Source organism: Herpailurus yagouaroundi, unplaced genomic scaffold (genome assembly GCF_014898765.1).
Source record: "Herpailurus yagouaroundi ecotype Mexico unplaced genomic scaffold, PumYag 28, whole genome shotgun sequence".
Taxonomy (NCBI): Eukaryota; Metazoa; Chordata; class Mammalia; order Carnivora; family Felidae; genus Herpailurus; species Herpailurus yagouaroundi.
In genome coordinates this window covers 68,200,825-68,225,844 of record NW_024412376.1, presented here as the reverse complement: position 1 = coordinate 68,225,844, position 25,020 = coordinate 68,200,825, and positions in this window count along the sequence as shown.

Here is a 25,020-nt window from a genome sequence, read left to right as displayed (position 1 = left end):
TGATGTCATCATATTATCAACTTAACCAAATAAGAAGTTGATATATTTAAATGTGCCAAGGTAATATTTTTAAAAAATTTTTGGGGGTGCCTGGGTGGCGCAGTCGGTTAAGTGTCCGACTTCAGCCAGGTCATGATCTCACGGTCCGTGAGTTCGAGCCCCGCGTCAGGCTCTGGGCTGATGGCTCAGAGCCTGGAGCCTGTTTCCGATTCTGTGTCTCCTTCTCTCTCTGCCCCTCCCCCGTTCATGCTCTGTCTCTCTCTGTCCCAAAAATAAATAAACGTTGAAAAAAAAATTTAAAAAAAAAATTTTGTTAGATAAATAATATTTTTCAGTATAATGCTATTCAGTATACTAGCTTATTTGTGTTTGCTTTCTTACAAGATGAAGAAAACCTGTAACATTCTTTATAAGGCATTCAATTTCAAACTATGAAATATGATGAAAAATTATGCAAAATTTAAAATACAGTTAAACTTTTCACTTTCTTGCCAGAAAATAAATTTCAGTGTTTTATTATTGATTAGCAAATATCAGGCGTTGCTCACAACACATTACTCACACTTGTTGGATCACTAGTTGTTCATTTTGCACTGCTAGCACCCATTCCTAAGGACTCTTGCTGAGAAGTCAGGAACTATTTCCCAGAATACCATTCTATGCACGTTTCCAGATTTGAGTTTAACCATAAATGAAACTCACAGATTTGGAAGAAGTTCTAATTCTCTCAGAAGGTCATGATGACCACTCACTGTGGTTTCCCAGACTGCTTCCTGATCACCTGCTTCTCTGTTGAAGACTGATAAAGTTCACAGGATCTTTTCCGGGAATTGCATAAGCTTCCCAACTGACTTTGGAATCCTCTTATTAGCTTCAGGCTAATGTCATCAGTGGCTAGTTTTTGAACCCCCTGACCTTTATCAGCATCCCTCCATCTACCAACTCCACCACCCCACCCATTCTTCCCACATTCATGGAAGTCCCAAATTTTCTACTTAGTCACATTATTCTCCCAATCCTTAGAGCAGTTCCGGTTTCCTAACCAAACCCAGAATAATATACCTTTACTCAAAAATATAGAAGATGCTATTTTTTGGGGTTCCTGGATCCAATTTCAATGTTTCTGTGATGGAGGCAGGGGGTGGCTTCCCCATACATACCAAGCAATTTTCAGACACCAGCTAGATGACTGAGAATTCAACTCAATTCTAACTACAGGGAGATAGTATCAAACTTCATAGGTTAAGGAATCAGTGCTACAAGATTGCCTTGTCCCCCACCAACTTCAGATGTCAGTAGCAAGCCCAGGTTGTTACCTGTACTTCTAACTAACTGGATATAAATCAGAGGTTCATAAGATCTTCTCTTGGGGTGCTGTTAGTTTACGAGAGCAGCTACCAGAACTCAGAGAAACATTTTGCTTACTAGATCACTAGCTTATTATGAAAGGATAATGGATAAAGGATAATGGATACAGCCAGCCAGATGAAAGAGGTGCATTAGGCAAAGTAGGGAGGAAAGGCACAGAGAACTTCCACATTGTCTAGAAATGAGTATGCTCCCCAATCCCGATGTTTTTACCAACCAGAATCTCTCTAAACACTGTCCTCTTGGATTTTTATGGAATCTTTGTCACAGAGCCGTGACTGATTAAATCATTGGCCATTGGTAACTGATTCCACCTTTAGCCCCATTCCTCTCCCTAGAGGTCCAGGGTGGAACTGAAAGCTTCAACCTTCTTCTAATCATATGGCTGGCTTTACTGGCAACTAGCCCCCATCCATAAGTGTATTTCATAAGTCACCTCATAAACAAAAGATACCTTTATGTTTCTTATCACAGAAAATTCCAAGGGTCTTAGGAGTTCTGTGCCAGAAACGGAATGAAAACAAAAATTAAAAAAAAAAACTTTCTTATTATAAATCGCCATATCACAATGTTATACATTAGACCCTATAGTGGTAGGTTTTCAAGGAAGGTTATCATGCCAAATAACCAAAAAGGAATAACAAAAATCTAAAATTTTCTCTTTTAGAGGTTAATGACTTCCATAAAAGATCTTGATAGCCTTTGAAAGTAAGAGTTTCATTTACTTTGCATATAAATGTGTAAATGATACTGCTCTAAGCTGCTATCAATCATGTACATGTGAGTGCGAATAAAGAATCTTGAGCAAGACCCTCTACCATGACCATACCAGTATCATGGGTGTTAAGGCCTCTCACTTATACCTCGGCTGCAATATTCTCCAAGGCAGGGAAAGAGAACTCCATCCCTTTGGCTACTCTGTCAATATAGGATTCAAAAGGGGGTTTTATAGTAACAACAATGCTGCAATCTTAGAAAACTTGGGCTGTGTTGTATTTCACATTCAGTTATTATTCTGTCCTTTCCTTTCTACTGTAAACCATTTTAAATGCTAAGATAAAACATTCATTTAGATAATCATCTTCATTGTCATTCATAATTTTATCATAGTACTTTTTCTTAAGAGTGTACTCTATGAGGGGCACCTGGGTGGCTTAGTTGGTTAAGCATCTGACTTTGGCTCAGGTCATGATCTCACGGTTTGTGGGTTCAAGCCCTGCATTGGGCTCTGTGCTGACAGCTCAGAGCCTGGAGCCTGCTTCTGATCCTGTGTCTCCCTCTCTGCCCCTCTCCTGCTTGTGCTCTCTCTCTCTCTCTCAAAAATAAACATAAAAAAATTTTAATAAAAGAGTGTACACTATGAAAACTTAAATAAAAGACTAAAAAAAAGTGACAACACAGAAAGCTTGAAATTGTTCCTTAGTGTACAGACTAGAAAAAATTAGGTCAAATTGTATAATATTTATATAATTGATAGCATCCACCCATAGCATAGTTAGATAAAGAAGAGAAAAACAAAAACTGTTTCTTCATTTTAACAGGAAGTAAGTAATGATTTCTCTCTTCATCTCTCCCATCCTCCTCCCACACAAACTCACACACTCACACAAATATAGAGAACCATGTTCACACACACTGTTGACTAGAAAACCATACATCTAAGGTTTGAAATGTCACAAACTGACTCCATGTTTATGACCTTTAATTATTAAAACAGTCTTATATATGTGGGATAAATATTTAATGATCAAATCATATCAGTAATCAAATACAGACTTCTGAAAGTTTAGTTCTTTTATGAAGCCTTTGATTTCCATCCCCAACAGAATTGTATTCTTTCTTCCCTGTAAGCCCTCTGTATTCTACATAGATTGTCACCATAGCAATGTTAACATTTTTATTTACTTCTTGGCTAAAATTTCCTCTATTACCTGGAAGCTTCTTGGACAGAAATGTATATCTTATATCCATAGCCACAGTACTTAGTACAGTCTAGTGTACTTCACACCCTGCATGAATGCTTGTTGAAGGATGAAGTGAACTGAAGAACCAGTTTTTTCTCTGTGAAGTTAGAAGAAACAGTAGCAACTTATAGTAAGGAGAGTGATGAATGAACATCAAAGAAGGATAAGTAGGCTTAGAATAGAATGTTCTGTATTTGGAAAATAAGCCCAGAGAAGACACAAGAAAGATGAATTCAGACAACGGTAGCAAACATTATTTTGTTTTCTACTTCTGTTTTGCTGCAACCACTGTTTCTTCCTTCCATCTCCTTCTACATGTCTCTGTAAAATGAAGATCTTCTGTTTTATACCTGTCAAGTAGTTAGGAAATTTTGGCTAATAAAGATTTGAAAGAATAATAAAGAACAATCTAGGGAAATTGATAGAGGCCTGCTTCATTTGTGGCAGAATGATTGAATGAGAGCACCTATGATTAAGTACCTATGAGGCTCAGAAACTTCCAAAATTCTAGTAGAGACACTAGATATTATGCTTTGGACCTCAGGTGATGACGTGTACCATTCCTCTTGCCTCGATACAAACTCAGAATTATTCTAATATTCCAAAGAGGAGAAGTCCTCAAAATATCTAGAAACAATTTCCATGACAGGAATGTTGGCATTTTAGGAAGGAATAATGGTAAGACTTCTTACAAACAGCTGTACAGAAGCAGATGTGAGCAAACAGCTCAATCAGGGACAATTTGACATGGAAACAGAAGCTTATAAACTCCCATATAGTAACTTGCAAAGAATCACTGTTAGACTCCCCCAAGTCACTTCTAGACACTGTAAGGGAGAAAGCTATGTTCATGCTAGTACATAGGTCAGGGCTATAAAACCAAGATTCACTTGAGTGACAAGTAAAAGGATTGTCGTGTAATGTTGAGGGCCTAGTTGAAATTGGAAACCATAAATCTGCTCCATATGACAGAGTGGAGATGAAATCCATTAGAAGGTTATTCCAGTCATCCAGGCCAAAACAGATGAATTTTGAATTAGTGCAATGGCAGGTGAAAGTTAGAAAAGAAAGTGAATGCAAGAGATATTAAGAACATGTAATCTATATTAATTTATGGCTAATTGAACATAGAATTCATTGAGAGAAAGCAGTCCAGGAATTGTGAGGCTTAATCAGTGGTGGTTTAACTCACTGAGACAGAAAAGGAATAAAAGAAAATTTCATAAGAAAGATGATTTGAGGGTCAACTGGAAGGCTCAATCAGTTAAATGTCTGACCTGATTTAAGCTCAGGTCATGATCACATTTTGTGAGATCAAGGCCTGATCTGGCTCCGTGCTGGCAGCATGGAGCCTACTTGGGATTCTCTCTTGCCCTCTCTCTGTCCCCTGGTTACGCGCACGCGTGCTCTCTCTCTCTGTCTCTCTCTCTCTCTCTCTCTTTCTCTCTCAGAATAAATAAAGTGAACTTTGAAAAAAAGAAAGAAATAAAGATGATTTGAATGTTTACATTGGTGCTTAAGAAACTGCCAAGAAATAAAATTTTAATAAGACCAGTAGTAGGTCAATGACAAGTCGTGGGAAAAACAAAACATAAAGGGCAAGTGTAAGAAGAGACAGAGTATATGAACATAGAATTAAAATCACAAGGTGGTGGTAACACCAAAGCTAAGGGAAGAGAGATTTTCAAGAAGGGAGTATTCCACAAGTTCAATTTTGCTGACACCTCAATGAAGTACAAAGGCAGGCATGTGCTAGATTAACTTTCCAAGACAGGACAGTAAAACCATCATGATTATGATACAAAGTGCAGAGGTGAGATATAGAGTAATGAGTGATTAATTTTGACTGTTCTTTTTCTGTACCCCACTGTGAAATAGTATATCAATATGGCAATAATTTAATCAGTGGCCTCCAATTTTTTTGATAACAAATTTGTGTGAGTCAAGAAAGAGTTGAATGTGATTCTCATTTAAACATAAAACATGTTTATTTTATGGACATATAAATATGAACATGGGTATATCGTGAATAAAATAGTTGATGGAAATATACATCTATCCCTGTTTATTTGAAATAAATAGATACAGTAGAAAGAGATATAGAAGAGAATATATTAAGAATATTCACAGTTAAGATGAAATCTTGGAAACAGAGTGAAATCTAAGGAAGAGTATTCTTGTTCTAAGTGAGGGCAATCTTACTCTGTCATCTGTCACCACATTACTTACCATAGTTAATTCAATGTTTAAGAAAGATTAAAGGAGAAGCAGAGCATTATTATTGTAAAAATATACATTAAAAATCAGCTATCAGGAATGCTCAACAATATACTACATCACTAACATTTCCTAATATGGATTACAGAACTGATTCGGAGGCAAGTTATTCTAGTTACCATGAGACATGTTCTCCAGACATCTACTGAAAATTCCCATTTTGTTTAAAATTTTATTTTCCCAAGTGCTGGAAATATGTACAAGCAGACATTACAACTGGAGGTTTTTAAAAATAGTTATGGAGGTCCTTAGCTTCCTTTTAGTATTTTTAATGCTTTAAAGTAATTGAATATTTAAGAATAATAACACATAGCCTATTTATTTTAGTTTGGAAATAAAGCACTGAAAACCATGCATTCCAATAATGCACTGGAAACTCTACAATAATGCATGGGCAAATAATGAAAAAGGGTCTTTTGTGGTAAAAAGGAGGAAGTTACTAAATTATTTACTAATTCATTTCTCACAACTTCATACCAATGAAAAAGAAGGAATGTATTTGGTGAAGAAGACATGATGGCAGCCTAGGGAGTAAGTAATTTCGTCATCATAGAATTTTGATAGCCATGAAATTGAAGACTGAGCATAATAATTAATGTACCCTACTTTTGGAGGACAGACAGACTGAGAAGTTCAGGTGTAAGGAAAGCACTAATTCATGTCTCAGAAGTGGACAATGATTCAAGCAGTCTGAAGTGCTCTCACAGAAATTATTTCTGGCAATGCAATTATACGTGAGGAAAAGATAGAAGGTACACGTATAATTGTTTTAGTTGCACCAGAACTTTGTGGAAAGTAAATGCTGGGAAAATATATTAAGATGGAAACACAATAGCATTTAATAAGATGGAAATAAGACACAAAACCAATGTGAAGAAGATTAGAGAATATCACAGGAATCTAAGAATAATATCAGCTGAGGCTTATCATCATTTTCCAAAGCTCAAATATTGCTTCTTTTAGAAGCTTGCTGGGACAAAATTAACAATGAATAGCTAGACTCATTGCCTGGAGTTGATGGTGTAAAGTTGATAGATAACATTGCAAAAATGGATGCCATCTCATTGTTTATCTGTTCTCCATAAATGAAAATGGTCAAACTAAAATATATACAACAAGCATTTAGAAGAGGAACCTGAAAATTAAGACCAAAAAAGGTGTACTCACTACTCTGTATGAGGTCTCCTGCCTCAGAGAAATGTCATCCCAGGAGAGAAAAACTAAGTGTAAGGATTGATTGACAATCACAAGAAATTTCTGAGTAATGATGAGGAAATGAAGAAATACCAAAACAGAGAGAATGGGAAAATTTGATTATATTTTTTTTTTCTGAAAGGTAAAAAGACTCCCAATAGGACATAAAAAATTAAATAATATTTTGAAGGAAAAAAAAAAAACAGCTGATGACTAAAAGTCAAATGGATTCATTAGGAACACATTCATAGTATTTTCTATTCCATATTTTCAACCTTGTCCTGTTAACAATTTATAGTAACCATCTGGAGAGAGAGATCGAAAGCAAGATTCCAGGTTTTTGAGCACCAGAAGCTGAGGTATTATAGAAGCATTAAAAGATGAAATCCAGGGGCGCCTGAGTGGCGTAGTCGGTTGGGCGTCCGACTTCAGCCAGGTCACGATCTCGCGGTCCGTGGGTTCGAGCCCCGCGTCGGGCTCTGGGCTGATGGCTCAGGGCCTGGAGCTTGTTTCTGATTCTGTGTCTCCCTCTCTCTCTGCCCCTCCCCCATTCATGCTCTGTCTCTCTCTGTCCCAAAAATAAATAAACATTGAAAAAAAAAAAAAGATGAAATCCATATTTCAAAATATAGCAGTGGAAAGGGGGAAAACAGGGACAAATCTGTTAAGAAAATATCACATGGCACAACCTCACAACTCTGTGAAATCGATATTATATACCCTTAAAGTTGAGAAAACAGTGTTGGTGGGAATTATTAAACTGTTCTGAGTCATTCAGCTGGTAATGCAAAAACAGATTCAAATCTATATCCTGCTGACTTCAAAGTCTGGATTAGTTTAAACTAGTCTAACTTAAACGTTCAAAGATGTGGCTAAATGGGTTCAATGAAAAGGCTGTACTTTAAGACATACATTTAAAAGAATCCAACTGGGGCGCCTGAGTGGCGCAGTCGGTTAAGCGTCCGACTTCAGCCAGGTCACGATCTCGCGGTCCGTGAGTTCGAGCCCCGCGTCAGGCTCTGGGCTGATGGCTCAGAGCCTGGAGCCTGTTTCCGATTCTGTGTCTCCCTCTCTCTCTGCCCCTCCCCCATTCATGCTTTGTCTCTCTCTGTCCCAAAAATAAATAAAAAACGTTGAAAAAAAAATTAAAAGAATCCAACTGAATAAAAAGAAGGAAAGTATTGTCTAATAGCACATTTATGTGAAAATACATAGAAATTCATTCATTCAATAAAGAAATACCTATTGAACATTATCCTTCAAGTTCTATTCTAAACATTCAGGATGAAATGGTGAAAAAATAGACAAAAATTCTTGGCATTTGATGTCTACCTCCTGAGAAGAGAAACAGTTAATGAGCACTGTCATTATTAACATATATCCTAAGAGTTGATTTTTATATTAAGTACAAAAATTGAAACAGGTGATAGAAAGTTTGGAGAAGAGGCTTACAGTTTCAGATAGAGCACTAAAAAAAAACCTTCCTGGAGAAGATGACCTTTAGGTTAAGAGATGAAGGAGTTGAGAAAAAGAATCAAACAGATATCTGTGGAATAGAACTTCAAAAAGAAAGAAAAGCTGTTGCAAAATCCCTGATGCAGAAGTGTCTAAAGAATGCTAGGAAGCAAGTGTGGTAGAAACCGAATTGGGTGGGGAGTAAGAGGGAGAGTGGTAGGAAATGAGGCAAAACATTAGTCCAGATTGTCTACAGAATTCCATGAGGGAGAGAGACATTACAGCTGGGAGAGCCCTCCTTCTATTTTTTTTTAAACTTTTTTAAGGTTTATTTTTGAGAGAAAGACAGAGAGACAGAGAGTGAGGGGAGGGGAGGGCAGAGAGAGAGAGGGAGACACAGAATCCAAAGCAGGCTCCAGGCTCTGAGCTGTCAGCACAGAGCCTGACACAGGGCTGGAACTCACGGACCACAAGATCATGACCTTAGCCAAAGTCAGATGCTCAACCAACTGAGCCACCCAGGCGCCCCAAGCCCTCCTTCTATTCTAACAAGATCATGAGTATTCTCACTTAAGTGTGTGGAGAGTTTTAAACTCAGAAAACAAGCCAAGAAAAAAATATATGAAGAAAATTGAACTCCAAAGATCAGCAAGGATACAGAAAAGAACTTGACACAAAGTCACTGTTCCATAGCTATTTGTTGATGGAATCAAGTAATGGTTACATAGCTTTCTATAACTTTCACATATGTTGTTATTAAACAACATTGGGAGAAGCTCACAGTAAACATTGCACAGTTGGGGATTAACTTTACCCAGAGATACTGCTGGCCTTGTAGACAGCTTCTAGGAGGATCTCTGCCTTTGGAACATATTGCTTAATAATAATTTTTGGATTACCTGGGGCCTCAAGTCACCTCAGATAGTCTATGTTAACAATGGTAGGGGCTTTGCCCACTCAGTATCAGCTCAGCCTCCAGAGCTACTGAAGCCTAAGGCTAGCTACCTGCACCATCAATCATGCTATGTGACCAAGGCGGATAAAACTCTGGACACCAAGGCTCAGGCAACCTTCCCTTGTGGTCATACTCTATGAATATTTTCACACATTATTGCCAGAGAAGTTAGCACTTTCTACAGCTCTGCTGGGAGAGTACAATTGCAAAATCATGTTTGGATCCTGCCTACTGAATCTCTTCCCATTGCTGATTTTAATCTGTATCCTTTCCTTGTAATAAATTATGACCATAAGGATAATAGTTATCAGTGAGTTCCATGAGTATTTCTAATGGTTTGTCAAAACTGTGGTAACCTTGGGGACCTCAACACTTGCAATTGGTTTCAGAAGTGAGGGTGATCTTGTGGAATGCTGAACCTCACAAATATCAAGGTAATAATGGCCAGTAATCCTGGCCAAAAAGTTAGGGAAATACGTGAGAATGATATTAGGAGAAGTGTCAAGAAAAAAATAGCGCAATCTTTTAGTGTTTGGGGCTTGAATTAATGGGCTAGTGAAGGTATGTTTAATGACTTGGCTAGGCAATCAAATATAAGCATCCCTTTCTTCAGGAAGGCCTACCCTAGCAGGGTAATGTACAGTGGGGTCCTTCTGCTTAACAGAAGTAGGGTTTAAGATATTCTAAGTGGAGAGCTAATGAATGATATTTTGTTTCATTTACTTTGAATAAAGAAACTTGAGGTGATTTGTGGGTTTGTGCCAAAGACAGTTGGGTGGCGGGGCAGGGGTGGAATCAGTTGGTATCTACCACTCAGATGTTCAAAGACCAGAAATAATTGGCACATGATCTTTACTGCTCCATAGAATTCCAGAGAGTATGCATCAGATTATTTTTGAGAGGACTATAACTTCATAGAGAATCACAGTTGCCACATCTGGGATGTGATAATTATGTACTATAAAAACAGGTCTTCCTCTGAGCACTGGGTGTTGTATGGAAACCAATTTGACAATAAATTTCATATATAAATAAAAATAAAATAAAATAAAATAAAATAGTTCTTGCCAGTTTAAAAAAAAAAAAAAAAAAAACAGGTCTTCCTCAGTTGTTTGGTCCAGAAGATGGGGCTATTTTAATTTTATGGGGATAGGTGAGACACCAGCTCATGATTTAGGAAGTGGACAATAGACTTATTCACTGTACAAAGATTTAAGTGGTACTTTGAAAGGAGGTCAGAATTTTATAAAGTTCTTCAGGAAAACATTTCAGCTAAACAATTTTCTTACTTGCAATCAGAGCTCTACACTGGCTAAGCATGTTACCTGAGTTTTTTCCCCATTATTAAAGCTCTTTAAGCATGAGCTAAAAATATTTTTACATGATAATTTTAGAACAAATTTAAGTTGTATTAGTTTGGCTGGCTTAACTGCTATATCAAATAAACCAAAAAAATACATAAAGGAGCACAAAATGTTTATTTCTTCCTCACATAACCTTTTTAAAGAAAGTGTTCCTGAAGAGCTGGGTACTTTTAATTAGTCTTAATTCAGAAAACAGTATCCATTGATCTTAAAGCTCTGTCAATCCCTAAAACATTATAATTCTCTACAATCAAAATCAAAAGAAAGGGAGAGGGCATGAAAGTACCATAACTGCTTCTTAAAAGTCTTGGTCCTTGAAGAGTAGGTATCACGTCCACTCAAATTTCACTGTTCAAAACTCAACCATTTGGCTCCATCTATCTGCAAGTAGCTCAGAAAGAAAGAAAGTTCTTTCCTGAGTAGCGAGCAGCTTCTTCTGATTATCCATTAATGTTTTATTCCTTGTAACGCCATCAATGTTACCTTTTGTTCAAGGGGCCCATTCCATATTTAACCAAGTGATTATGAGCACATTGAAAGCAGAAGATATCATTTGGTAGTACATACAGATTTACTAAGAATTAGTCATGTAATACTAATACCATTTCTTTTAGGTTCTCTTAATTAGAAATCACATTTGGCAGGGACTTTTGGAAAGCATCTCAAGATATTCTACTGGTCCCAGAGAGATAAATGAGAAGTAGATGGCAGAGGAGTTTGATAAATTATTATTTCAACAACCTTAACCCAAAAGTTTAAACATAGGAGTATCAGTTTGGGGGGAGTGTCTATGATGGTGTTCTCAAGGACTTAACTTAATCCTGAACTCACGCAAATGTTTTAAAAGCCTTAGATTAAGGCATAGAAGTTTTACTTATCAAACTGTGGCTGCTACCAAGTGGAATAAAGTTTAATAAGGTAATATACTCAGAATTGGTAAAACATGGACATTCAGCAAAAGTTAATAAATGGTTTATTTAATAAGTAATAAATATGGTAGAGCTTTGTATGAATAAAGAAAAACTCCAGCTTTTGGTTGGAACACATCAAGGGCACAGCAACTACTGATAGTAGTGAGTGGAACTCCACTCACACTCATAAGCGTGAGTGGAAATCGACATAATAGTGAATTATGTGGTAAGACCTAGGAGTTATGCATCAAAGCAAGCTTATGATGCATAAATAGAAGTCAGAGTTTTCTCAAGGAAAGAAACAGTTCTGCAGAAGTGCACTCTGGTCAGGGCATATTTGGAATAACTTTAATTTCATTTCAAGGACATTGGCAAATGTAGTATACTCTAAAGAATGACTAGAATCATAAAGATTTGGAAAGTACTGTATGAATAATAGTTGAAAGAAGTGAAAACATTTAGACTTGAAGAGGAAATGATCATCAGAAGGTTTTCCTTGTGAAAGAGAGATTAGCTCTAATCCTGCTCCAATCCCACTACCAGGTGAATATCATTTTTCATCAATATAATGTTCTATTATTATTTTTGGATTATTGCTACATTAATATTAGCATTACAATAACAACAGTGAATGTAGATTGTTATATATGCAAGATGGTAGCAATTTACTGGGATCATCTCAGGTATTTCTAACAACCCTATTTCCTGGAGGTAGGCATGGTTACTATTCCCATGTTACACATAATATTACTGGACACACAAAGATTATACAACACACACATGTTCACACTACTACTAAGTGCTAGAACTTGGATTAGAACCAAGAAATACTACTTACAGAGTTCTGCCCTAACCAGTATGCCATGCCATTCTGAGTAGAAAATGTTCTAATAATTATATACAAACCTCACAGTATCCACCCTATAAGAGAATTAGATGTCCAAGGCACAGACAATCAAGAGGAAAATAGGTCTCCAAATTATAGGTGGAAAATTTAGAAACGCTACCCTAAGTGAAGTGTTGGAACAAACGATTACTGATGTGTTTGCAACTTTTAAGGTTTTATGATTCTTTATGTATACAATTTTGCCTTTTCTTTCTCCACTCAACTGGACAGCCGACCTTGAACAGGGGTGGAATTGAATTGTAAGCATTAGCCTAAAGGAATTTCACTATGTGATTGGAAATGTCAGTGGTTGCCAGATTTTTGTCCTTGCCATTTCTTTTACATGAAATTCCTGCCCATAATCTTCGACTCCCATATTTAAATCATTCTTTTAAGAGCCCTCTAAATTTCTATCTTCCCTATAAAATTTTCCTTGACTCTCCAGGGGTAATAAATAGTTAATTTTATATGGCAACTTGACTATAGACACTAGTTGTTGGGTCAAACACTAATCCAGATGTTGCTGCAAAGTTAATTTTATACATGATTCACATTTGCAATCACTGACTTTAAATAAGGCAGATTGGGTTTTATAATGTGAGTGGGCTTCACCCAATCAATTGAAGTCTTAAAACCTGAGGGTTCCCAAAGAAGAAGGAATTCCACTTTCATACTGCAACATACAATTATTGCCTGAGATTCCAGGCTTCAGACTCAAGAGTACAACTCTCACCTGAATTTCTAGGTTGCCAGCTTGCCCTACAGATTTTAGGCTCGACAGCCCCCACAATATATATTATTGTAAGAGGATAAGGAGACAATTCTCTCTCCCTCCTTAGTACTCTATTGTCCCTAGTCTTTCACTTTTATTAACCATTCCTTTATCAAGAAGAATTTTGTCTATTTTCTTGAAAACCCTCATTTGATTACTTCAGGCCTTGTATACGATTCACTCTTCTCATGCCAAATCTAGACTTTTTCAGGTCTCTCCCAAAAGATCTCACACACCACATTTTCAAAAAAGTGGAAGTTGCAGAGGCTGTCATTGAATCCATGGTTCCTATTTTTTTCAATTTTTTAATGTTTACTTGTGAGAGAGAGAGAGACATAGAGCGCAAGCAGGGGAGGGGCAGAGAGAGAGGGAGACACAGAATCCGACACAGGCTCCAGGCTCTGAGCTGTCAGCACAGAGCCCGACACGGGGCTAGAACTCACTGACAAGATCATGACTTGAGCTGAAGTCAGACGCTTAATCTACTGAGCCATCCAGGAGCCACAAATCCATGGTTCCTATTTCACTCAACTTTACTTTTATAAGGAATCTCAAAGTTTACTTACCCACCCAAACTGCTACATAGAGGAAAGAGTTTGCAGGCTGATAAAGGGATAGAACAATGTAATACTATGCTTCAATATACTTAGTCATTTTATACACAATGTGAATATAAGTAAAATTGATGACAAACCTCCACACACAAAAAATATATATGACATGTATTCAAGAGAAAGGACAGTGTTTTAAAGCATATCTAAAGAAAACCCAATTATTAGAATTATCAGACAAGGGAAGCACCTGGGTGGCTCAGTTGGTTAAACATCTGATTTCGGCTCAGGACATGATCTCATGGCTCAGATCATGACCTCACAGCTCAGATCATGATCTCACGGCTCAGATCATGATCTCACAGCTCGTGGATTTGAGCCCTGTATCAGGCTCTACTGACAGCTCAGAGCCTGGAGCCTGCTTCGGACTCTGTATCTCCTGTCTCTCTGCTTGTGCTGTCTCTCAAAAATAAATAAATAAACTTAAAAAAAAAAAAAGAATTAGCAGACAAGGACTTATCAACAATTATTACAAATATACATGTTTAATTGTAAGAAAAGAAAAAGACCTAATAGTTAACAGAAAATAGATTTCAGAAAAGAAATGAAGTGAATGGAAATTCTAAAATCAAAAAAGTTATTCTCTAAAAAAGTTTACACACACACACATGCACACACACACACACACACACACACACACACAGATACACATGGGCTTTAAAGTAGATCAGACATTGGAAAATATTTGTAAACTTGAAGACAACTCATTAGGCATTTCCAGATTAAAACCAAGAGAAGAAATATACAAAAATAAGGATAAAGTGTTAGTAACCTGTGGGATATTCTCAAGGGGCTAAATTTACATGTAAATAGAGGTTCAAAGGAAGAGAAGTAGCAGAGAATATATTTGAAGTAGGGCCTAATTTTTCTAAATTTTACAAAACACTAATGCACAGTTCTAGGAAGCTCAACCATCCTGAACTGGCATAAATACAAAGGAAACCAAACTGTAATATATCATAGTCACATTGCTAAAATACAAAGTCAGCTATCTTCAAACCAGAAAAAGAAAAGGACGTTGAATTTAAATACAACACAGTAAAACAAAACAAATAAGCAAGCAAATAGGGCTGACTTACATAAAGACTACAAAATAACAAAAAAGTATTCCAAGTGTATTGACATTAATATATAAGAGCTGACGATGTAAAGATGATGACTTTTTCAGTAAAAAATATTCCTATAAGAAATTTAAAGAAGAATATTAGGGATTTCCTTTAAAAAAAAAAAAAAAGGATTCTATCTAACAGTAAAGCTTTAGGATCTCCTTTGGAATTTCACATATGTAGGCTGTCGGCGGGGTGATGTTACTCAACAGGATGAGGATGGAAAAACAACAAATCTAAATTCTTCATCAACATCATCAGACCTTTCTCTACTCCGGGCAAGGTGTTACTGAAGTTTCTTGCGGTGGAAGTCCACCAAGGGCAGCACACAGGCAAAGCCCTTCTTCTGCCGGTGCCCCTCTGGTGCCCTCTACTGACGAGGTTTAACATGTGCCAGCGGGCAAAGAAACCATATCTACAGGGCAGAGTTTCACTGGTACCCAGCAAGCAATTAAGATTCTATTTGAAGCCGGCAGGCAATGAATTGACAATTGGCAAAATTGGCAACGGGCTAAAAATACTCTAGGGAATCTGATGCTAAAGTTATTAAAACACTAGCATCACCATCTTTTATTATTTTGGAAGGATGAGGCTATAACAAAATAAACTATACTAAATTTAGGATTTCTCAGGTGGTTTCCAGAATTATTCTTTCTCTGATATGAACATCAATCCAATGGAAGGAAGACTTTGAGGAAAAGTAATGAAGAGGAAGGAAACGAGGTCCTTGTGAAAACTTTTGATATTTATTAATATTGATTTTGTACAAGATACATTGTAAGTTAGTGGGAATACATAATAAACCTCTCTTATATCTTTTAAATACAATTGAGAAAGAAGTCATGCAAATAAAAAAAAAAACTGCTTCTAGAACTTATTAGATGTTTATTGCCAAAGTAGTGTGCAAGCAAGAAGTACTATAGAAAAATCAAAGGAGGGACAGCCTATCTAGGCCTTGGGTGATCAACAAAAGTTTCCTGAAGGAAAAATGGCATAAGGTTCAGGGATAGGAATGTGCAGAAAATGGTTAGGGAAAGTAAGGGTTCTGGTTTCCATACAGGAATACTGCAGAAAAGTGTAAAGATGGGATAAGATTTTGGTTGATCAGGAGTGAGAAAATGTAAATAAAAGTTTCAAATTCATCTCTCAGAAAATAGACATTTAAAATTTTTAAGCAGGGGAATGATATAATAAAAGTGATGTCATAAGCAAAATAAGCTAGTGATGGTATTCACCACAGATTGAAATTAAGGGAGAAATAAGGGCGCCTGGGTGGCTCAGTCGGTTAAGTGTCCGACTTCAGCTCAGGTCATGATCTCGCGGTTTGTGAGTTCGAGCGCTGCATGGGGCTCTGCTGACAGCTCAGAGCCTGGAGCCCCTAGGGATTCTGTCTCCCTCTGTCTCTACACCTTTCCCATTCACTCTCTGTCTCTCTCTCCTTCAAAAATAAATAAATATTAAAAAATGTAAATAAAAGAAATTAAGGGAGAAATAGATGGAGAAATCCAATGGAAATCACTGCTATAAATACTGAAGACATTGATACTTGGGTTTGGATCACAGTATTGACTGTAAAATGAATGGAGTCCAATTATTAAGAAACTCTTACAGAAAGATAACTAACACATGCATACCATCTTGGGATAAAAACTAGTGTAGTTAAATTCATACATGTAAGTCACATACAGAGTAGAAATAAGCTTTCCATGTGAACATATTCGCTAAGAAAACATGGTGCATGTTTGATGTAAGGCGGAGATACTTCCAGAAGGACACTCATCTAGCTGCTATCACACAGATAACATATCATCTTCACAGCTGAAGTCGTAAGAATTTTTTATTTATTTTATTTATTTTTTTAGGAAAACCATGAGAAGCAATGATGTCTTCCCTGATAACTCTGTTCGGCTGCCATAGGACAAGCCATCATTTTTATTACCTTTCAGCCGATCAGAATGGCCATGAACAAATAAGATTCTCCAGGACTTTCCCTTTATGTAGAGAGACAATATGCACATGCTTGATCTCCTGAAATATCAGTAAACAGAAGCTATGTGCCAACTTAATGTTTCTGTTATTATCACTGCTAATGAAAATATAGCCAGCACTCACACCAGAATGATTTTCTCAGCATTATTTTCCACCAGAATACTACCTAGCAATATTTTTCTCCTAAACCATAGTGAGTCTTTTGAAATACCACTTGAAATCACATCCCTATATATAATTCACATATAAGTTGGCAGATGAAGGTAGAGTTGTGTTAGAAGTATTATTTTCACTATGAGAATAAATTTCATGTATTGTAATCCTTATGCCTCATAACAAATATACCAAGATAAGAACAAAAGATCCAGTTACAAATGATTTATTTTGTTCATTACTTTTCCAGTGTTACTACTGCTATGCAACTATATAATGAAAATACTATAGCTCACATATGATTTCCTTTTACTTCTTAACAGCAAGGATTTTTTTTTTTTTTAATAAACTTAAAGTGATCACAGTGTGGCAACTTCTTTGCTAAATCCTGTGGACACATAATGACAAAGTCCCTGCCCTCATATTTCAAAGTCCAGGTAGAAGTCTCAAGCAAAAGAATTACAGAAATCTAGAAGAACAGAAAGAAATAAAACAAAGCAAGGACGCTGGACTGCCTAGAGCAACCAAGTAAAGTTTTCCAGAAAAGTTGATTTTGAAAGTCACAAAAGATGAGGCATCACAAAAGAAGAAAGGATTATAGGTAGAAAAAAGGCTCACTAGTGTATAAAGGAAAAGAAAACTTTATCATGTATTTTTATACTTAAAATGTAGAGTGTTAATCCAAAATAATCAGAAAATGTTGCACATGAGTGTAGCTTAAGAAACTAATTTAAGGCAATATAGTTACTTTTGTTGCCAAAAAATATTTTGATGCTCTCTGGTGGTTGGCAATTAACAGGCACATTATTAGTTGGAGGGTTTCTACATAGAATGACAGATTTCAGAAATATAGTTGGGCGGCGCCTGGGTGGCTCAGTAGGTTGGGCATCCGATTTCAGCTCAGGTCATGATCTCACAGTCTGTGAGTTCAAGCCCCGCGTCAGGCTCTGTGCTGACAGCTCAGAGCCTGGAGCCTGCTTCAGATTCTGTGTCTCCCTCTCTCTCTGCCCCTCCCCTGCTCATGCTCTGTCTCTCTCTGTCTCAAAAATAAATAAAAACATTAAAAAAATTTTTTTAAAGAAAAGAAAGAAATGTAGTTGGAAAAGAGGAAGAAATAGTTTACTAAGATTAAGTTTGCAGAGACAAATAGGATGCAGATGTATTTCAAAGAATCATTTCTTAAGACATATTTTATGATATAAAATTAAAGGGAATATAATAAATGTTTCCATATAGATCAATTATTCTTGATAAAGTGAGTATAGGTGGATTATGTTTAATGAGTGCTTGATCAACTGACTGCTATTTTAATAAGGATATTCATACAGTTGACCCTTCAATTATGCAGATACTGGGGCTCCAACAATCCCCCCCAGTCAAATATCCACTTGTAACTTTTGACTCCCCCAAAACTTAACTACAAATAGCCTACTGTTGACCAGAAGCCCTACCAATAATATGAAATCAAGTAACACATATTTTGTTTAATATACATTGTGTTCTTACCATATAGTAATGTAGAGAAAACAAGATGTTAAGAAAATCATGAGGAAAATACATTTATGGTACTGTGCTATATTTATCAAAAAAAATCCACATAAGTGGACCCTTTGTTCAAGGGTCAATTGTATTGTCTTTTAAGTTCTTCTTAAAACAACTTCTATGTGACAGCTTACTTCAACCCTAGTGTACCTCTATTTCATTAAAAACCTGGAAATTAAAGGAATGCAGAGAAAAATGGAGATTCAAGAGAACATTCAGATTCTTGAGATGTTGTGAATTACCCCTATTTTCATCCCTTTAAGAATTAAGAGTTATTCAAAATTAGGAGTTTGCCAGAAGGTGGCAGGTGGCAGTAATAGATCCTTTAAACCAAAATTCATTTTTAAATAAAGTATTTAAATTTATGAAAATATCTTATCTACCTAAGTTTGCATTTTTATATAGTATAAATTGATGAGTGGAAAATGCAGTTAATCATTCCCATTGTTTTTATGATTTAAACACCTACTCAAGTATTTTTTTCCATACTGAGTCAATTGATTTGACCGATTGTTCTGTCATTGCACTAAGGTTTAAGAAAGCACAAATATTCTATTGATGGCATATCCTGACCAAACAGGTCTTAATCCCTTAAGAAGTGCCTCTGATAGGTTAAAAAACAACCCCCAAAATGATTCACCAAAGTACTTATTGGCTCACAGTATTCAGCAAGACATCTTACTTCAACTTTCCAAAGATTGTTTACCAAAAATTATCTTTTTGGTCAATTCCCCAATTCAAAGTAACAGAAATTTTGTTATTACTTTACAGAAATAAACTCTTTTATTATACCCTCATAATTTCCAAAGTTTTATACCAACATAGTTTTTTTGTAGCATGTAAACCTATAGTAATAATTATGCATGTCTAAACTATTTAATTTATTAAAAGCAAATAATGACACATAAATTGGTTTATGAAGATGATATTGTTAATCTCTCATAGTTCAATATCCTCTTTTATGTCAACCTTGTTAACTAATTGTACCCTTTTATATTTTTATGCCTTAATATTTTATGCCTATTTTACATACACAATAATCTAAATTTGCAATTTTTATATGAAATGCATTTATAATTTATAATACATAGTAATGTATAATTATATATGATTTATAGGTAACATATAATATTTTATGTCTATTAAGGCCTTCTTACAAATAACAAGAAAGCCATTGTAAATCCCTTTGTTCTTTATATCACTGACATAGCTCATAGGAGCAATACTGCATTTTTATATAAAATCATAATTTTATTTCCCTAACTAGTGTGTACCTATTTTATACGTATGTATATGTGCATCTATATATGTACCTATGTATATATACTAAGCCACACCCACAATTGGTTTGTAAATAAAAGATCCAGATTTTTTTTTTTTCAACATTTATTTATTTTTGGGACAGAGAGAGACAGAGCATGAACGGGGGAGGGGCAGAGAGAGAGGGAGACACAGAATCGGAAACAGGCTCCAGGCTCCGAGCCATCAGCCCAGAGCCCGACGCGGGGCTCGAACTCACGGACCGTGAGATCGTGACCTGGCTGAAGTCGGACGCTTAACCGACTGCGCCACCCAGGCGCCCCAAAAGATCCAGATTTGAGTCTAGTGTTTCTTTACATTTGACTTAACCTTCAGGGAGTACAAGAGATAGGGAGATGTCCAGGTGACTATTATTTTAGAAAGTAAACTGGATTATATAGCAAAGGAATATATATTCTGTTGCTATCAAAATAAAGGTAAATGATAGCTGAGTGGATTATTGCAATTTGTTGTCAACAAGAAGTTACTTCAGTGCTTATTACATTGTGAGGACTCAAAAAATAATGCCACTCATCAATGATTTACTCTATCTTTGAGGTCATAAACATGGAAAAAGGGACCAGAATTTGCAAAAATAGCTCTTATAAACTTTCAGTTCACCATTACTGCCCATCTATTTTGTGAGACCCTATGAAGTCATTAGGAGAGTATATCTGAATCTTGATTATTTGTAGCTTCCATGCAGTGCATCAAGTTCCATTCTAATAGAACAACAATGAATTCTTAATAGTCAAAAACATAGTTATTATGTAAGCCAGATTTCTGTATATTTTAAACATATCTGTATGTTTAAAATCTCTGCACTGTCCTGCTGCTTTATAGATCTACTTCATTTACAGCAACAGTCACTGCTGAGTATCTACAAAAAGAATCCTGGAGGGAGTAATAAAATTAACAGTGAGGATAAAAGTGTATAGAAGCTTCCAAAGCAGAATAAGTCCATGGTCCATCTACCTGGGTATGTGATTTGTCAATATTACTGGAAAAACTTAAGATCAGCTGGTTTCAATACAGTCATAAAGATCGCATTAAAGGTGAGGTGATTTTTAATATTCTACTGCAAAGCAAAATCATTTTCTATTCAACTAACGATTTGAGTCAAATTAAAAAGTTATCTAAATACTAAATATAAAAATTATCTTGGGGCACCTGGGTGACTTAGTCTGTTAAGCATCTGGCTCTTGTTTTAGCCTCAGGGCATGATATCATGGCTCATGGGATCAAGTCCCATGTCAGGCTCTATGCTAATAGAGCTCTCTCTCCCTGGCTCTCTGACCATTGCACACACACGCGTGCGCGTTCTCTCTCTCTCTCTCTCTCAAAAATAAATAAATAAACATTTAAAATGAATAAAAATAAAATTTATTTAAAAGGTCAACTCTTCCTTTAATGCAGCTTCAGAAAAATAAATTATGAACTTTTAATCACTATTTTTTATTACATACACACACACACAAGTTTTGATGAATTTTAAAATTGTGAAAACTAGGGAGGTTGTTTAATTAAAACCTGAAAATTTTTGTTAAATAGGTAAAACTTCCTTTGAAGATTCTCCCTTTTCAGGTTTTATGATCTAGGAGTTGAACATAAATTTCCTGAATTTCATTATTTTTTTTATTTTTAAAGATACACATAATATTTACATATGCTTCCCATGTAACTGGTCCATAATCTATAAAAAAATCAAAGCTGATGTACAAAAAAGTAACATTATACCACAGTCATATTTAAATATAAATATATTATATAAAATAGAGTGATGAACTATCTTTTTATTTCTTCCATAGTTATATAAATAAACCAGCCAAAAGTAGATTTCTAAAACCAGATGTTTAAAAACTAATATGTTGTTAATCATGGAAATTATAATTTTCAAAAGCAACAGACACTTGACAATAATTACAGTATAATATTCAGCAGTTTTGATCAAGGTGTTCTATTGATATATCTATTAAATGCATTCACACTGGTAAGATATTATATGAGAAAATAAAATTTCAATATCAGAAGAACAGTAGCATTAAGAGTCTATTTTTTTTTAATTTTTTTTTCAACGTTTATTTATTTTGGGGACAGAGAGAGACAGAGCATGAACGGGGGAGGGGCAGAGAGAGAGGGAGACACAGAATCGGAAACAGGCTCCACGCTCTGAGCCATCAGCCCAGAGCCCAACGCGGGGCTCGAACTCACGGACCGCGAGATCGTGACCTGGCTGAAGTCGGACGCTTAACCGACTGCGCCACCCAGGCGCCCCAAGAGTCTATTTTTAATGTCACCCACTGAAAAGCAAAACATTAGAGCAGTATGAGCAAAAACCTCAGTCATTTGAGTGCCTGTAATTAACTTTATTATTGTCTTAGATCCATAAGAAATTCCAGATTTTAGCAATTAGGAAGGTAGGGAAGCAACAATTCTTGGCTCCAGGAACACCCCACCTCACCCATAATTCGGAGATCAGGGAGATGAAGCCAGAACTGTTGACCCCAGAATCACACTAGCCAGGCTCTATCCCCTAAGGCCCACACGTGACCGCTTCTCTCTTTCCATAACTAGTTTCCAAACTCAAGTGTTGTGTAAGTGTATATGACTGATGAAATACAAATCACACATGTGGAACCTCACTCACAAAATATCTGCTGTTACCTTTCCAAGCTTTGTGGTGCAAGATTGCATAGCAGAAGTAGATCAGGACAGGTGAGAGCCCACAAAACCTTGGTGCCATAGTTCACAGCCCTGGCTATTTAGCAGGACCCACAGGCTGCTTCCCACATTTAACCTCTACAACAATAGTTCTGACATGTTCCAGCTTAAAATATCACAACTGTATGTCACAAATAATATTCTCCCACTCTTTCTAAAAGATCCAATTTCCCTCAGTCACTGTATTCATCTCTGAATAATATTTATTTCCCTTTACTTCAGTTACAATCTCATCTGAATATCCTCTAACCCATGGATCTAATTATAAAAGTTACAAAGCACAAAACATATATATCTCGATAGGTAGAAGCTCTATTATTCCTCCCCTCTCCCCTCCTCTCCCTTTCCCTTCTCTCTCTCTCTCTTCATCATTATCTAGTACCTAGTAGAGTTCGTTAAGAACATGCTCTCTGGTGGTATACCTAATACTGTCAATCATGCTAAAACCATTTCCTGAATACACACACACACACACACACACACACACACACACACGCACGCACACGCACACATGCATGCCTGAGGTGGGGGGGGGTGGGAGGGGGAAGAAACACTCCTATACACCTTGTTCCTTCATCCTGTCACAAGGTCATAGCCAGTATTTATAACTTCCCTTTTCCATTACAAGTACATGTTTCTCCTTTACTCAAATATAAGCTGGGTGGAGTTCTTTACTTAGTGAGGTAAATACAACATTGAGTTCTGAAAAATGTGGGTCTTAGAGGCCCTGCCTGCATTATTTTGCCGAAATCTTTATTAACTTTATTGCCGGGATGTGACAGTTCTAGGAAATGCTCCAGGGTTCATGGGACATATTTCTGTCCCATTTTGGATCAGTGGTGTTCTTTCCCTTGGATAATCAGGGCTGACTATTAGCCAGTACAATGACACCCTCTCCAGTTTTGCATGACTTGTGGGGTCATTAGATAAATAGTAACAAGAGCTGTCACCTCCACTTCTACTGTATGTTCTAGGACTCATGATTATGGGAGACACAATACTGATCTTGTCACTGTGGCTTCAAGAGGACATATGTCAGCTACTTCCTAAACATCAGGTACTTCTAGGTGATAAAGTTAATGGTAAGATTGGGTCAAACATTCCTGGAATAAATCCATTGCCTCATCTCTTTCAATAAAGAGTGCGTATATTGTCATATCCAATGGCATTTAATAAAGCTGACAGTAAATGCCGGGGTAACAGAAAATGCTAACAGAACCACACAGGCACGGAAAGCAAATCTACTTAAAGAAGCATCTATCCCTGTGGCAGAAAATAATTTTCTCCATGGTGGAAAGTGCCCAATAGAATCGATGTGCCCACCAGATAACTGGCTGTTCTATAAAAGCCTATAGTATTAGGGACTCCAGTTCCTCTGGTAGATTCATTGCTAAGCACAGATATCAGTCAGATCAGCCTTGCTAAGGTACAGTCTGTGGTTTCAAACTTATGATGGTAGAGATGGAAGTTATATAGAACTATTTTGATTTCAAGTCCATTGAAGGAGGCTAACTGATCCTCATCATGGATCATTTATTTATCTTATTATTGACAGCCATGTCTATATGTGAACCTTTCAGTGATCACTCACATGAAAAATATGTTACACTCTAACCAAAGTTATCCTTGTAGCTCTTCTCCTTAATTCTTCAATCATGTTCTTTCTAATTCCCTAGCCATCTGGTCAGCCCATCAGGCTAATAAGGTAGAATTTCATCTCATGTCATATTTCCTTGCAGGCAGAGTTGATAAATACATGTACCACTCAAGTCTGTCCAATTGAAGTGCTTCTCTCCAGAATGTATTTTGGAGATAACCCTGAAAGTCATTATATTGCTTTAGTAAATATAAGCAGCTTGCAATATATGAGAAAACATATGCAAAAGGATTAACTTGCCAAAGTGAACATCCTGTGTCACAGGTGTGGGGTAGGAGAAAGTTAGCATCACAGCAGAATACTTGCTCATGTAACTGATTGTGTTTCCAGGACCAACTTGAGTTCAGTATTGCATCACCATGTTCTCTGATGATAGAGTATTTACTAACACAATTTACTCACTTGATAGATCAGTTTCCACATCGTTCATTTGAACATCTCAGAACACATGGTCACTAGAAGTGCCAATTCCAAGTTTTTGGTCTCTAATAAACTGCTATTTGCCAAAGAAAAATATAATACTATAGTTTTACTAAAAAATTCTAAGGTGTGATTCTCTTCAGGATTGCCTTGTGTTTTATATTCTATTACAATATGTCATAAACGCAATGGCATCATTATGCAACGTATCAGGTTCTATGTGCCAAGAGTTGGTGAGCTTGCTTTCCAGCGTAAATCAACTGGAGAATCTTCTTTTATTCCCCAGTCTACACCAACTGTACAACCTTCTCTTGCTGTCCACCTTAGAGCAACTGTAGGTATTGTGCTTAGTCTGAATTCCATTTGAAAATGTCAG